At 39.0% G+C, this 17179-nt stretch overlaps 1 long non-coding RNA gene and 1 other non-coding gene across 2 annotated transcripts; both read right to left on the bottom strand.

Annotated features, from left to right (window-relative positions):
- Positions 1 to 13: 13 nt before the first annotated feature.
- On the bottom strand, positions 14 to 12732 carry LOC149493090 (uncharacterized). The gene is made up of 3 exons (XR_016322901.1): positions 12623 to 12732; positions 12474 to 12539; positions 14 to 119 (listed from the first exon to the last, which is right to left on the bottom strand). It is a non-coding gene; the product is annotated as an uncharacterized LOC149493090 (long non-coding RNA).
- Positions 2534 to 2639, bottom strand: LOC149493091 (small nucleolar RNA R71). Its single transcript, XR_016318618.1, has one exon. It is a non-coding gene; the product is annotated as a small nucleolar RNA R71 (small nucleolar RNA).
- Positions 12733 to 17179: the final 4447 nt, after the last annotated feature.

Here is a 17179-nt window from a genome sequence, read left to right as displayed (position 1 = left end):
GCCATAAAAAGGGTAGACCAAAGATATACAAGAAAATGATTAGCTACCCTGAAGACTGAGTCTTCTACAGATGAACTGCAGCAGTTGTAAGCTGACTCTCTACTGACCAGTCTCAAAACCTGCGAGTTAAATGATAGGTGTTAATTTTATAGTGTTTTAATATAGTTTTTATTAGAATTTTAGCAAATTTTTATTGCTTTAATTTGATTTTTAAATCACTTTTAGTATAATTGTGTTCAAAAGCTTCCTTGAATTTTAATCCGCTTGATCTAAGAGAAAATTACAGGAATTTGGCGCAGAAAAGAGCTTTATATCACAAGGCACTTGACTTCTAGCACGCCCTAGCCGTGCTAAGTGGCACGCCCAAAGTCGCGAGCGCGACATTCACAAGCGCGAGCGCGATAATTAGAAAAGAGAGAGTCAGAAGATTTGCAAAGAAAAGTCGCGAGCGCGACATTCGTATACGCGGGCGCGAGCTGAATACGCGAGCGCGACATTCATATACGCGGGCGCGAGAAAGCACCTTTGAGAGGCAGAAAGAAGCACGCCCTGCCTGTGCTCTGTAGCACGCCCGTGCCTCAGGACTTCACTAGCCCGTGCTCCTAGCACGCCCCGTGCTTCACTAGCCAGACCTCCAGACTACAGCACGCCCAGCCCGTGCCATGAAGCACGCCCGTGCTGCCCAGGCGGAACCAGCGTGAATTTAATACGCAAATCAAGCTCTTTCTCACATGGGCCGACTTCAGGGAGTTTCCTAAACACACTAAACAAGACCTGGACCTATTCTTAGGGAAAAAGGAGTCCTAATCAAGAAGAAATCAAGAACCTAAACAGTCATGATCTCCTATAAAAGATTTTGCACTAAATAAGGATTCTATTTCCTAAAAGGAGTCAAACTTGCCTTCAGGAGCTCTATATAAAGAGAAGAACTATTCATAGCAGAGGGCTCGTTTTTTATGCAATTTCTCTACATAATTCTCTCTCTCTCAAAGATTTCAAGCTTCAAATAATTGTGCTAAGATTCAAGGAAGCCATCAACATAGTTGTGATACAGTTTTTATTCTAAACTCTTCATCTTGTTTCTTTCTTTATTTTCTGTCTTTAATTATGATGAATGATTCAAGTATGATTGAGTTTAATTTAATTACTATGTCTAGCTAAACTCTTATACTAGGGATTTGATGTAACTTAATTTGATTCCAGTTTATAATATTAGATTTATTCTTCTTTGTTCTTGTTATAACTTATTATTGTGCTTAAGGCTTCCAGGCAGAAGTTTTCCCCTGGATTGTACTATTTCAATAATTACATTCGGGAGAAGGGTTATTGATATGAAAAAGATAATAATTTACTTGAGAATAATAACTTGATGCGGAAGCTATATGGTTTGACTCAAGGGAGGTTTTCATAAGTTAATAAATTTTTAAGTTGTGAACTCACAAAACAACCATAAAACCTAATAATCTGATTTATGTTTAATTTCACTATTAAAGATAGGTAATTGAACTGGATTAGAATAACTAACAATAAATCGGGAGAGCTTGTTAGTGACTTTAGGGTTGTTCTCCTACTTGAACAATTAAAATTGATTAATGAACTAATAGAATAAGCTGGATAGAATTAAGTGAAATCAAATTCCCTAGTAGCTTAATCCTCTGATTTCTTTTCACTTGAATTTTGTGTTTGATCTCTTCTATTTTTACTTTAAATTTTATTTACCTTACAGCGAATCTCCTTTATCGTCGTCTAAATAATAATAGGTTAACATAATTTTGGTAATTGATAAACAATCCCTGTGGATACGATACTTTCTTACTCTATACTACTTGTTGCGATTTCGTACACTTGCGAAAAACGCTGTCAAGTTTTTGGCGCCGTTGCCGGGGATTGACATATCAATATCAATACGAATTACCCTGTTGTTAATTTAGACACTCTTTTTATTTTTACTTAATTTTCTCCTAAGAATTATTCCAGGTGTTTTATGCAAAGAAGATCAAGGACGACTGAACCTCTAGTCTTTGACCCAGAAATTGAAAGAACCTTTCGTAGGCACAACGCTGCAAGAAAAGCAAGAGAAATAAAACTCGAACAACAAACAGACATGGCCAACGAAAACGAAAACAGAAACGAAAACGTAGTTGGACCACCACTTCAACATCCGATCCGTACCTTAAGGGATTATACCACACCTAATTTGAATGGGACAACCTCAAGTATTACTAGACCTAGGGTAGAAGCCAATAACTTTGAAATTAAACCAGCAATCATCCAAATGCTCTCTACCTCGATCCAGTATGGGGGTTTGCCTAGTGAAGATCCTAATGCTCACATCACCAATTTTTTGGAAATTTGTGACACATTCAAACAAAATGGTGTTTCTGAAGATGCAATCAAGTTGAGGCTTTTTCCTTTTACTCTTAGGGATAAAGCTAGATCATGGTTACAATCGTGTCCCGCTGGGAGTTTTACTACATGGGATGAATTAGCTCAAAAATTCTTAGCTAAATTCTTTCCATCCTTCAAAACCACCAAGTTGCGCAATGAGATAATGACATTTGCTCATCATGATCAAGAGAGCTTGTATGAAGCTTGGGAAAGATTCAAGGACTTGTTAAGAAAGTGCCCCCATCACAGTTTGCCCAAGTGGTTACAGGTACAAACTTTCTATAATGCATTATCTCCTAACATCAAAATTACCTTAGATGCAGCTGCAGGTGGGTCCTTTGAAAAGAAAGGTATTGATGAAGCATATGAGTTGATAGAGGAAATGGCAAGCAACAGCCATTACCAAAACAGTACCGAAAGGAGAAGAACTGCAGGAGTCTATGAAATAGACGCCATTACAGCACTTAATGCCAAGGTAGATAACATGGTAAGGACATTGGACATGTTAACTACTAATCCTGTAAATTCTGTCATGCAAATTTGTGATAGGAACAATGGACAACATGGAATTGGAGAATGTATCATGGACTCTTTAAATCCACAAACTTTGGAACAAGTGAACTATGTGATGAATCAAGGAAGAAAGAATTACCCTTATTCAAATTCATATGACAACAGGTTAAGGAACCATCCTAACCTATCCTATGGTAATCCTAACAATGCCTTGAATGTACCACCTGGTTTCCATCCTCCGGAAAAGAAATCTCATGACGACCTCCTCACTGCTCTTTCCAAATCACACATGGAGTTCATGAATGAAACTAGAGAAAACCATAAAATCCAGCAAGCTGCAATCAGGAATTTGGAGATTCAGTTAGGGCAGTTCGCAAACATGATGGCATCTCGACCTCAAGGTACGTTACCTAGCAATACTGAAAAGAATCCAAAAGAACAAGTGCAGGCTATTACCTTGAGGAGCGGCAAACAATTAGATGAACCACCAAGGAAAGAAAAGGAAGAAAAAGAACAGCCAAAGGTGCCTATCATTGACTTAGAGGAAAAAGAAAAGGTAAAACCATATGTTCCCCCTGTACCCTTTCCACAAAGATTAAAGAAAGCACAAGATGATAAGAGCTTCCTCAAGTTCCTGGATGTGTTTAAGAAGCTCCAAATCAATATTCCTTTTGCTGAAGCTCTTGCTCAAATGCCTAGCTATGCTAAATTCCTAAAAGATATCCTGAGCAAGAAACGAAAAATTGATGATCAAGGAACGGTAATGTTAACCGAGGAGTGCAGTGCAATTATCCAAAACAAACTGCCTCCAAAATTAAAAGATCCAGGAAGTTTTTCTATCCCTTGTAACATTGGTAATCTTGACTTTGAAAAGGCTTTGGCAGATTTAGGTGCTAGTATTAATCTTATGTCTTATGAAGTTTTTAAGATGCTAGGTATGGGAGAGCTCAAACCAACAAGGATGTCTTTGCAATTAGCGGATCGTTCAATTAAATATCCTAGAGGAATTGTAGAAGACGTGCTTGTAAAGGTAGGTACATTCATCTTTCCTGTTGATTTTGTTATTCTTGACATTGATGAGGACAGGGAAGGATCTCTAATTCTGGGAAGGCCCTTTCTTGCAACTGCAAGAGCATTAATTGATGTTTATGAGGGTAAGTTGACTCTAAGAGTTGGACAGGAAGAGATTGTATTTGATGTACTTAAATCTTGTAAACTTCCTATGGATCATGGTGACTGTTTCAGAATTGATGTTGTTGATGAATGTGTGGAAACCACTTTGCATGTTGAAAATAACATTAATAAATCAAGCGTCTTGAATGAAAAAGAAAAGGAATCACCTAAGCATGAACTGAAACAACTTCCACCTCATTTAAAACATGCATTCTTAGGTGAGGACCACTCTTTTCCTGTTATTATTTCTTCTCACTTAACGCTTGATCAAGAGGAAAGGTTGTTGCAGGTTTTACGTAGGCACAAGAAAGCTTTAGGGTGGTCTATTTCGGATTTACAAGGAATAAGCCCAAGTGTGTGTATGCATAAAATCTTGATGGAAGAAGACTACAAACCTTCAATCGAACATCAAAGGCGATTGAACCCGAACATGAAAGAGGTAGTCAAGGCTGAAATTATTAAACTCTTAGATGCCGGAATCATTTATCCAATTTCAGACAGTAATTGGGTGAGTCCTGTCCAAGTTGTTCCAAAGAAGGGAGGTATGACTGTTATTTCTAATGAAAACAATGAATTAATCCCCACAAGAACAGTCACAGGTTGGCGTGTGTGTATAGATTATAGAAAACTAAATAAGGCAACACGCAAAGATCACTTTCCCCTTCCCTTTATTGATCAAATGCTTGAAAGACTTGCAGGATATCCTTTTTATTGTTTCTTAGATGGCTATTCAGGATACTTCCAAATACCTATAGCCCCTGAAGACCAAGAGAAAACTACTTTCACTTGTCATTATGGCACTTTTGCCTATAGGAGAATGCCTTTTGGGCTATGCAATGCCCCTGCAACCTTTCAAAGGTGCATGATGTCCATCGTTTCTGATATGGTGGAAAAATTTATTGAAATATTCATGGATGATTTTTCTGTATTTGGTTCTTCCTTCGATGCATGCCTTCATAATTTATCTTTAGTAATGCAACGATGTGAAGATACTAACCTTGTGTTAAATTGGGAAAAATGTCACTTCATGGTTAGTGAAGGTATTGTCCTAGGGCATAAAATCTTTCAAAAGGGGATTGAAGTAGACAAGGCAAAAATTGAGGTAATTGAAAAACTACCTCCCCCTAACACAGTGAAAGGTATAAGAAGTTTTCTTGGGCATGCAGGGTTTTACAGGAGATTCATAAAGGATTTCTCAAAAATCACTAAACCTCTTTGCAATTTGTTAGTTAAAGATGTTCCATTTGATTTTGACAAGGAATGTTTAGATGCTTTTAACAGATTGAAGAAGGAGTTAATCTCAGCCCCGATCATCACTACACCAGATTGGACTTTACCTTTTGAGCTTATGTGTGATGCTAGTGATCATGCTATAGGAGCTGTTCTTGGACAAAGAAAAGACAAGAAGTTGCATGTTATTTATTATGCCAATCGCACCTTGAATGATGCGCAACTAAACTATGCAACTACGGAAAAGGAATTATTGGCTATTGTTTTTGCTTTTGACAAATTCCGGGCATATCTAATTGGAGCTAAAACAATAGTTTACACAGATCACTCAGCTATCAAATACTTGCTGGAGAAGAAAGATGCAAAGCCGAGACTCATTCGTTGGGTACTTCTATTGCAAGAGTTTGACCTAGAAATTCGCGACAAAAAGGGGACCGAGAACCTTGTTGCTGACCATCTTTCCAGGCTTGAATTGGGGGAGGAAGATACAAGCGAGCTACAGATCAATGAAAGCTTTCCTCATGAGCAACTTCTTCTAGTAGCAAATGCTCAAACCCCCTGGTACGCTGACATAGTTAATTATCTTGTTTGCAAAATTCCTCCTCCCAATTTTTCTTACCAACAAAGAAAAAATTTTTTTCATGATATCAAATTTTACTATTGGGAGGAGCCATTTTTGTTCAAGTATTGCAGTGATCAGCTTTTCAGAAGATGTATACCGGAAACTGAAATAGAAAGTGTCCTTAAATTCTGCCATTCAATGGAATGTGGATGTCACTTTGGAGCAAGCAAAATAGCTGCGCGTATACTAGAAAGTGGTTTGTATTGGCCTAATCTCTTTAAAGATGCTTATAACTATGTTCGTCTTTGTGATCGTTGTCAAAGGTTAGGTAACATTTCGAAGAGACATGAGATGCCCTTAAACAGCATCCTTGAAGTCGAAATCTTCGATGTCTGGGGTCTGGACTTTATGGGACCTTTTCCATCATCATACTCTAATCAATACATTCTAGTGGCAGTGGATTACGTGTCAAAGTGGGCAGAAGCTGTTGCTCTTCCAAATAACGATGCCAAAAGTGTGATGAGCTTCATCAAGAAAAACATTTTTACAAGGCATGGTACTCCCAGGGCGATAATCACGGACGGAGGTAAGCATTTTTGCAATAAATATTTAGATTCCCTTCTTGCAAAATATGGTGTCACTCATTGTGTAGGTACTCCATATCATCCTCAAACAAGTGGACAAGTAGAGGTCACTAACAGAGAAATCAAAAAGATCCTCGAAACCACTGTTGGACAATCAAGAAAGGATTGGTCCAAAAAGCTAGACGACGCTCTATGGGCCTACAGAACGGCATTCAAAACACCTATAGGTATGTCTCCATATCGCATGGTGTATGGTAAGGCTTGTCATCTTCCTGTAGAATTAGAACATAAGGCATTTTGGGCCATTCAATTTCTCAACTTTAATGCCAAGGAAGTGGGACAAAAACGCTTGTTACAGCTAAACATGATGGATGAATTGCGCCTCCATGCTTATGAAAGTGCTAAAATATATAAAGATCGCACTAAACAATGGCACGATAAGCGCATTATCATGAGGGATCTAAAGGTAGGCCAGCAGGTGTTGCTCTATAACTCTAGACTTCGGTTATTTCCTGGTAAGTTGCGCTCTAGATGGTCTGGACCATTCACAATCAAGGAAATCTTTCCTCATGGCGCAATTGAAATAGTGGATGGTAAGTCAAATCGAAGTTTCAAGGTAAATGCTCAACGTTTGAGAAGCTATCATAATGAAAACTTTGAACCCATCAAGAGTACAATTGGTCTTGCTTAGCCTAACCAGAGCTAAGTGCGTCGAACTTAACGACGTTAAACAAAAGTGCTCATGGGAGACAACCCATCTATTTTTATTAAATTTTCGTCCATTTATTTATTTTTATTCCCTATTTTATTTGTCAAAATCCCAAATTTTCTCCATAAGTGTTCTTTTGTTTAGTTAAGAATTTTTGTAGGAAAAAGTGGAAATCCAGAACCAAGCACGCCCTAGCCGTGCTGGGTGGCACGCCCGTGCCATGAGAGGTAAAGCCAGCACGCCTCAGGCGTGCCCATCAGCACGCCCGTGCCATAGAAAAGAGATTAACACACTTGAAGGTCAGAGGAGAGCACGCCCTAGCCGTGCTAAGTGGCACGCCCAAGTCGCGAGCGCGACATTCACAAGCACGGGCGCGAGCTGAAGTCGCGAGCGCGACATTCATACACGCGGGCGCGACAAGCAGATCTGAGTGTCAGAAGCAATTGGACCAGAAGACGCGAGAAGACGCGAGCGCGATATTCATATGCGCGGGCGCGGGAAAAGAACTCGAGAGGCAGAGAAGAGCACGCCCAAGCCGTGCTATGTAGCACGCCCGTGCCAGGTACGCCACTTTTGTTGTTTTGCAGGTCAGAGGAGAGCACGCCCAGGCCGTGCTCATCAGCACGGCCGTGCCACGATCAGACCAACTTATTAATTGGCGCCCCTATTTAAAGAGCACGCTTTCAAACTGTCTCTTTTCCATCCCGCACGCCCTAGCCGTCACTTCTTTTCTCCCAAACTTTCTCTTTTCTTCTCCCTTTTCTCTCAAATCAAACACTTTCCACCACCAGAAAATTGATGGATTTCTCTTTTCTTTTCTGTTTTTGTTTTTGTTTCTTTTGTTCTAATACATTGTCGTGGTTGTTTTCCCTTTTAACTTGTTTATTTGTTATGTGGATCTTTATAACCTCTTAGTAGTTTTTGTTCTTAATGTTTAGTTGCTCCTTTAGCTAAGACACTTTCCACCACCTTTATATTGTATTGTTCAATACAATGTTGGTAAGTTTTTCTTCTTCTCTCTTACTGCTTTCCTTCAAGTAACGCAATAAGTTTGGGGAATTTATACACATTGGGGACAATGTGATTGATTGAATTGGGGGAAAAGGGAATTTTAGCTAAAAATTTTTGTTGTTTTTGCTTAACATCGTTAGAATGATTACAAGTAAGCTTGAAGATTCTCATATCTAGTAATAAGTGTTAAACATAATTGATTCTCAATTCTAGCATATTTAAGTTTTGAATTTGAAATTTTGATTTAAATATGTTCATTGATCTAAATTATTTGTTTCTAGAGTTTTAAACACTGATTTTTATGAGAGTTATGATATATAGGTGTGTTTCACTCTAAAGTATTTTAAACCTCGGCATTCCTAGAACAAAACTTAGAAATCCCTTCGAGGCGAAAAATTTAAATGTTTACGTTTTGAAAGAGATGATTTAGGCAATTTTTTGTTGAAACCTATATTTAGCCTAGACCACCTAAATTAAAAATATGACTCTTGAAACCAACTTTGAAGCCTAAAAACCGTAAATTTTTCTTCTTCACCCTCAATAAACCAAGCCATTAAAACCAAAATTCAATTTTCCTACCCTAAGTACAAAGGATTGTATGATTGAAAGATTCGATTTTTAATTAGAATGTAGCAACAAAAGAGGGAGAATTCATCAAATAATACTAGCAAATAAAGAAAAGAAGAAAGATTCAAGAAAGAGGCACATGAAAAGCAATCAAAAGAATTCAAGAAAAAAATAGAAAAAGGCAAGGAAGAAAAGTGCCAAAATATTAAGAAAAGACCTTGTCCAAGATGCCTCTAGCTAGTAAGAAAGTTTCAAAACAAGACACTCCCTAGAACTGGAAAAAGTTTAATTAAAATAGAAGCTTGAAAGTTATACATTCTTTTGTACTTTTTGTCTACATTTTATCCCTTTCTTTGATTAAGCAAAGTTTACACCAAGAAAGCCCCGTTACAACCCAAAATAAAGACCTTCTGATCTTTTAATCGTATGCATTTAAATCGTGGAGAAAGGATGACTAATTCTGCATATGGGAATGCCACCTTTGCTCTATCAATTGTCTTATTTTTAAATGCTTTAGATGATTCATGTCCTGTTTATCATAATTCGAATAAGTATTAGTGTTGATAATCTCTTTAAACTTGTATTTTATTCAATGAACGTGTTTTCTTCAAAATAAAGAGTCAAGCTTAAATGTGAATAGCATAGGGAACAATTAAGTCTATTCACTTATTTACTAATCATGATATCTTGAAAAGTTATTGAGATCATCTCCAAACATGGTAAGCTAGTGTCGTCAAATCTTTTTCTTTTAGTTTTGTTGCTTGAGGACAAGCAATGGTTTAAGTTTGGGAAATTTTGATAGGTGTTAATTTTATAGTGTTTTAATATAGTTTTTATTAGAATTTTAGCAAATTTTTATTGCTTTAATTTGATTTTTAAATCACTTTTAGTATAATTGTGTTCAAAAGCTTCCTTGACTTTTAATCCGCTTGATCTAAGAGAAAATTACAGGAATTTGGCGCAGAAAAGAGCTTTATATCACAAGGCACTTGACTTCTAGCACGCCCAAAGTCGCGAGCGCGACATTCACAAGCGCGAGCGCGACAATTAGAAAAGAGAGTCAGAAGATTTGCAAAGAAAAGTCGCGAGCGCGACATTCGTATACGCGGGCGCGAGCTGAAGTCGCGAGCGCGACATTCATATACGCGGGCGCGAGAAAGCACCTTTGAGAGGCTGAAGGAAGCACGCCCTGCCTGTGCTCTGTAGCACGCCCGTGCCTCAGGACTTCACTAGCCCGTGCTACCTAGCACGCCCCGTGCTTCACTAGCCAGACCTCCAGACTACAGCACGCCCAGCTCGTGCCATGAAGCACGCCCGTGCTGCCCAGGCGGAACCAGCGTGAATTTAATACGCAAATCAAGCTCTTTCTCACATGGGCCGACTTCAGGGAGTTTCCTAAACACACTAAACAAGACCTGGACCTATTCTTAGGGAAAAAGGAGTCCTAATCAAGAAGAAATCAAGAACCTAAACAGTCATGATCTCCTATAAAAGATTTTGTACTAAATAAGGATTCGATTTCCTAAAAGGAGTCAAACTTGTCTTCAGGAGCTCTATATAAAGAGAAGAACTATTCATAGCAGAGGGCTCGTTTTTTATGCAATTTCTCTACATAATTCTCTCTCTCTCAAAGATTTCAAGCTTCAAATAATTGTGCTAAGATTCAAGGAAGCCATCAACATAGTTGTGATACAGTTTTTATTCTAAACTCTTCATCTTGTTTCTTTCTTTATTTTCTGTCTTTAATTATGATGAATGATTCAAGTATGATTGAGTTTAATTTAATTACTATGTCTAGCTAAACTCTTATACTAGGGATTTGATGTAACTTAATTTGATTCCAGTTTATAATATTAGATTTATTCTTCTTTGTTCTTGTTATAACTTATTATTGTGCTTAAGGCTTCCAGGCAGAAGTTTTCCCCTGGATTGTACTATTTCAATAATTACATTCGGGAGAAGGGTTATTGATATGAAAAAGATAATAATTTACTTGAGAATAATAACTTGATGCGGAAGCTATATGGTTTGACTCAAGGGAGGTTTTCATAAGTTAATAAATTTTTAAGTTGTGAACTCACAAAACAACCATAAAACCTAATAATCTGATTTATGTTTAATTTCACTATTAAAGATAGGTAATTGAACTGGATTAGAATAACTAACAATAAATCGGGAGAGCTTGTTAGTGACTTTAGGGTTGTTCTCCTACTTGAACAATTAAAATTGATTAATGAACTAATAGAATAAGCTGGATAGAATTAAGTGAAATCAAATTCCCTAGTAGCTTAATCCTCTGATTTCTTTTCACTTGAATTTTGTGTTTGATCTCTTCTATTTTTACTTTAAATTTTATTTACCTTACAGCGAATCTCCTTTATCGTCGTCTAAATAATAATAGGTTAACATAATTTTGGTAATTGATAAACAATCCCTGTGGATACGATACTTTCTTACTCCATACTACTTGTTGCGATTTCGTACACTTGCGAAAAACGCTGTCATTAAATAGGTAACTCGCTGAGCAAAAGAGCTCAGTGGATATCTCATCATAAAAAGAACAATGAAACACATACATGTATAGAAATAAGCATGTAAACACATATGGCACATATAAGCATACATATCATGATACTATTCTTTTACCTTGATGGTCTTTCTTTTTGTTTAATATACTGTATGATTCATGCAATGTGAAGTCAAGATATCTGTATAGCTCCATAAGGTTATAGCGAAACCGAAGTGATAAGAAAAACTGTATGAAACTGTATGAATACTGTATGCTTGGCTGCTATGGCCTTTATAATCATATCCACTCAACGGCCTTTAGCCGGAGTACCAAACTGTATGAGGTGCAGATCTGCTATCCTATGTCGCGACATGGTCCTATCTACATGGTTTCTACCGAACCTCAATGGAGCATAATGTTGGTATGGCAATAGTATAACATAACATCACGTTAATAGTTCATAACTCATGTTCATAACTTCATAAATCATAATGTTCACTTAATTTCACATCATTGTATGCTTTCATGTTGTTTGATCCATGTTCTAATGTTATATTTTTGTTTTAGAATGGTTGGAGGCATACAAGGTGAGCAAAGGAATCCAATTGCATTGAAAAAGAAGTCCAAAAATGCATGAAAACCAAAGTCCCGAGCGCGCCTTGCAAAGTCGCGAGCGCGAGCTGCAGAAATGCAAGTCGCGAGCGCGCACTTGCAAGTCGCGAGCGCGTAAAGGGCAAAATGAGAGTCAGTGAGTTATCGAGCACAAGTCGCGAGCGCGCACTTGAAAGTCGCGAGCGCGTAATGTGCAAAATGAGAGGCAGAGAGCTTCAGGCCAAAGTCGCGAGCGCGCAAGTGCAAGTCGCGAGCGCGCGACGTGTTTCCAGTCTACGCGGTCGCGCGACGTGCTTCCAGCCTGCGCGAGCTGCACTCTTTTGATCATATCTCTCAATATACAACTCCGATTTGGGTGATTCAAAAACCCATGTAAAGCTAACACATAGAGGAACAAATAACTCTTCTATGACTCCTCCTAATTCCATCATTTACTAGGGTAAAAATCAAGATGAAGTCACTGGTTCTTTTTCCAGAAAACCTGTTTCAACATTCCCCTGTTTTCTCACCATTTCCAGTCCTCTCACTCAACACTAAGCAATATATGGTCTCATTATCAACACACCACACAATTTCTCATGCAAGAAAAATGGTAAATGAAAAGAGATATCAAACCTTTACTCCAAAAAGCTTGAGCTCTTCTTTAGTTTCCTTTTTCTACTACCTTTGAACTTCCTTCACCTATAATAAGAATTCTTATCACTTATCTACGATATAACTCAATTAGAGGTTGAATAGCATAAGCTTCAAGAAATTCTACTTACTTGGAGAACTAGAGGTTGCCTTAATGCTTAACTACCATGAAAATGGATGGAGAAGGGAAAGAGATGAAGAGAAAGATGAAGGAGATAAAGAGGAAGATGAAGATGAAGAAAACGTTGAAGATGAAGGTGAAGAAAATGAAGAACGCAAGGTCAAATGGAAGGCTCGTATACTTCCCAACCATCTCTTTAATTGTATGGTGCAATTACCGAATAAGACCTACATTTTCTACATGTTACCTTTTAATACCTCAAATTAATATTCTAGTGCAAGTAAATCCACTTATAAACCCATTCTACCCCAACCGGGTTTGGTTCGGCCTGACTCAACTCGACTCTATGAACTGACTCGACTCGGTAGGATGTCACAATTCTCTCCTCCTAAATAAAAACTTCGTCCCGAAGTTTACCTGTTGTGAACAATTGCGGATACTGTTGTCGCATGATGTCTTCAGATTCCCAAGTTGCTTCTTCTGTCTTATGATTCCTCCAAAGAACTTTTACGAATGCTATTCTCTTGTTCCATAATTCTTTAATTTCTCTGGCTAGGATCTGAACAGGTTCTTCTTCATAAGTGAGATCTAGCTGAATTTCAATCTCCTCTGCTGATAACACATGTGATGGGTCTGATCTGTATCTCCTTAGCATGGATACATGAAAAACATTATGGATTCAATCTAAGGTTGAAGGTAATGCTAGGCGATAGGCTAATGGTCCTACACGTTCCACAATCTCGTATGGACCAATAAACCTAGGGCTAAGCTTACCCTTTCGTCCAAACCTTAGGATCTTTTTCCATGGTGAAACTTTCAGAAATACTTTATCACCCACCGAGTACTCAATATCCTTTCTCTTTAAATCAGCATAGGACTTCTGTCGATCACTTGCTTCTTTCAGCCGTTTCTTGATAATGTCCACTTTCTCTTCTGTTTCTCTAACCAAATCTGGGCCCAAAATCTTCTTCTCACTAAGTTCTGTCCAACACACAGGTGTCCTGCATTGTCTGCCATACAATGCTTCATATGGTGCCATCTTAATGCTCGATTGGTAGCTGTTGTTGTAGGCAAATTCCATGAGAGGTACATATTTGTCCCAACTGCCTTCAAATTCTATAACACATGACCTCATCATGTCTTCCAGGATTTGAATGACTCTCTCTGATTGTCCATCTGTTTGAGGATGAAATGCAGTGCTGAAATACAATTTCGTCCCTAATGCTTCCTGCAGTTTACCCCAAAACTTCGATGTAAACCTTGGATCACGATCAGATATAATGGATGATGGAACTCCATGTAGTCGAACTATCTCTTTAACATAAATTTCTGCCAACTTGTCTAGAGAATAGTCCATCCTAACTGGTAGAAAGTGTGCGGACTTAGTTAATCTGTCCACAATCACCCATACTGCATCATGCTTCCGCTGCGTCTGAGGTAAGCCTGTCACAAAATCCATCGTGATCTGATCCCATTTCCATGTCGGCACGGTTATTGGATGAAGCAACCCAGATGGCAGTTGATGTTCTGCTTTTACTTGTTGACATGTTAAACATCTTGTTACAACATTTACAATATCGTTCTTCATGCCCGGCCACCAATAGCATTTCTTCAAATCCTGATACATCTTGGTACTACCTGGATGCATTGTGTAGGGACTGTTATGAGCTTCATGCAGAATCTTCTGTCTGATCTCCCCTATTTGTGGTACAACAACCCGGTCTTCATAGAATAAGACTCCACTGTCATCCAATCTGAATTTCCCACCATGATCTTCCTGTACTTGTTTCACCCATAGTGCTGTTTGTGCATCTTTCTTCTGTGCTTCTGCAACTTCCTGAACCCAAGATGGCTGTACTTGCATCTGTGCTAGAATAACTCCCTGTTGTTGCAACTCCATGCTAATCCTCATTGCTCTCAAAGCAAACAATGATTTCCGGCTAAGGGCATCAGCTACCACATTAGCTTTGCCCGGATGGTAATTAATGACATAATCATAATTAGCCAGAAGCTGCATCCACTTCCGTTGTCTTGAATTCAAATCTTTCTGTGTCGGTAAATACTTTAAACTCTGATGATCTGTATAGATGTGACACTTTTCACCGTACAGATAATGCCGCCATACTTTGAACGCTAAAACAATGGCTGCCAATTCTAAATCATGGGTTGGATAATTCAATTCATGTGGCTTCAATTGTCTGGAGACATAAGCTACCACTTTCCTGTCTTGCATGAGTACACATCCTAACCCAATATGAGAGGCATCACTGTAAATCTCAAAGTCTTTACCTGACACTGGCTGGGTCAACACTGGTGCTTCAGTCAACTTTTTCTTCAAAGTGTCAAAACTCTGCTGACACCTATCATCCCATTGGAATACAACTGCTTTCTTCAATAATCTTGTTAAAGGTGATGCAATAATAGAGAATCCCTTTACGAACCTTCTGTAATAACCGGCTAAACCCAGAAAACTTCGAACTTTTGTGACATTTCTGGGTGGTCTCCAATCAACAATGGCTTCAATCTTCTGCAGATCCACTCTGATACCCTCCGATGACACCACATGTCCTAAGAAAGAAACTTCTTCTAGCCAAAACTCACACTTACTGAGCTTGGCATACAACTGTTTATCCCTCAGTGTCTGAAGTACAATCCGCAAATGTTTATCATGGTCAACCTTATCTTTGGAGTAGACCAAAATGTCATCTATAAACACCACCACAAACTGATCCAGATATGAATGAAACACGCGGTTCATGAGATCCATGAAAACCGCTGGTGCATTTGTGAGACCGAATGGCATGACTAAAAATTCATAGTGACCATATCGGGTCCTGAATGCAGTCTTAGCGATATCTTCTTCCTTTATCTGCAACTGATGGTATCCCGACCTAAGGTCGATCTTAGAAAACATACCTGCACCCTTTAGCTGATCAAACAAATCATCGATTCAAGGCAATGGATACTTATTCTTGATTGTCAGTTTGTTCAGTTGTCTGTAGTCAATGCACAATCTGAATGATCCATCTTTCTTCTTTACAAATAATACCGATGCTCCCCAAAGTGATACACTGGGTCTGATAAAGCCTTTGTCCAATAACTCCTGCAACTGAATCTTTAACTCTTTTAACTCTGCTGGTGCCATTCTGTAAGGTGCAATGGATACTGGTGCTGCTCCAGGATAGACATCTATGGTAAATTCTACTTCCCTCCTTGGTGGTAACCCTGGTAACTCTTCTGGAAATACATCTGGATAATCACACACCGTTGGTATATCTTGTACTTTTAACTGTTCTTTCTCTGCTTGTAATGCATATACCAAGTATGCTTCACAACCCTTCTGAATTAATCTCTTTGCTGCCATGGCTGATATCACATTACCCAGAAAATCTCGCCGCTTCCCGACTACTATAATCTCTTCCCCTGCTGTAGTATATAATGTCACCCTTTTCTTTGCACAATCAACTACAGCCTGGTGTCTAGATAACCAATCCATACCCAGAATCACATCAAATTCTCTAAATGGCAACTCCATGAGATCTCTTAGAAACTCCTTTCCATGTATATTAATTGAACAGCTTTTAACCACTGTATGGGTTTCTACTACATCTCCTAATGGATTAGTAACCAACATACCCTGATTCACATGTGCAACTTCTAACCCTTTAACCCAAGGTTTCTGTATGCTAATGTATGAATGAGATGATCCAGGATCAATTAAAGCATAAACTGTATGATCACATAAAGAAAACTCACCAACTATTACATCTGGAGCTTCCTCATCTTCCCTGGTTCGCATAGCATAGACCCTGGCTGGACCTCTTGTATCAGGTCTGTCCACAGTCTCTGATTGCTGTCTCTGCCCTCCGGAGCTCTCACCTCTCCCTCTGCCTGCTATGAACTGTGTAGCCCTCTTAGGACAGTCTTTCTTCTGATGGTCTGATGCTCCGCATAACCAACATTTGCCAGTCACTAACCAACAATCTCCACCATGTCGTCTGCCATAATGCGCACAAGGTGGAAAAGTATAACCGGCTGACTCTGCACCTCTACCGGTGCCTCTACCAATTCCTCTGCCTGAACCTCGACTACCACCGGCAGAACTAGCCACTGATACCGCTGGGGCGTTAGCAACCCTAGCTGAGCCTTGGCTAAAGGATGGCCTAGGACCAGCTGAACTACTAGCACCTCTGAATCTCTTGCTCTCTGACTGATATATACTGGGTGCACTCTGAGTCTGGTCTCTCCTCTGCTGAGACCGCTGGCGTCTAGTACGCTGGCTGGCTTGAATGCGCTCTATCTCCTGAGCTGCCTCTACCAAAGCTGAGAACTCTCTGAATCTGGAAGCTACCACTCCCATCTGAATCTCATCATTAAGGCCTTCCTAAAACTTCTTACACCTCTCGGCTTCTGTAGCCACTATCCCCTTACCATACCTGCTAAGCCGGGTAAATTCTCTTTCATATTCTGAAACGGACATTCTGTTCTGTCTCAGGTATAAAAATTCTTTCCTTCTCGCATCAAGATAAGCCTCTGTGATGAACTTTTTCTTGAATTCATCCAAGAA

Source organism: Jatropha curcas, chromosome 10 (assembly GCF_041381405.1).
Source record: "Jatropha curcas cultivar XTBG-Jc1 chromosome 10, XTBG_Jcur_1.0, whole genome shotgun sequence".
NCBI lineage: Eukaryota > Viridiplantae > Streptophyta > Magnoliopsida > Malpighiales > Euphorbiaceae > Jatropha > Jatropha curcas.
Note: the sequence above shows the minus strand (reverse complement) of the source record. Positions and strands in the feature narration are given on the sequence as shown.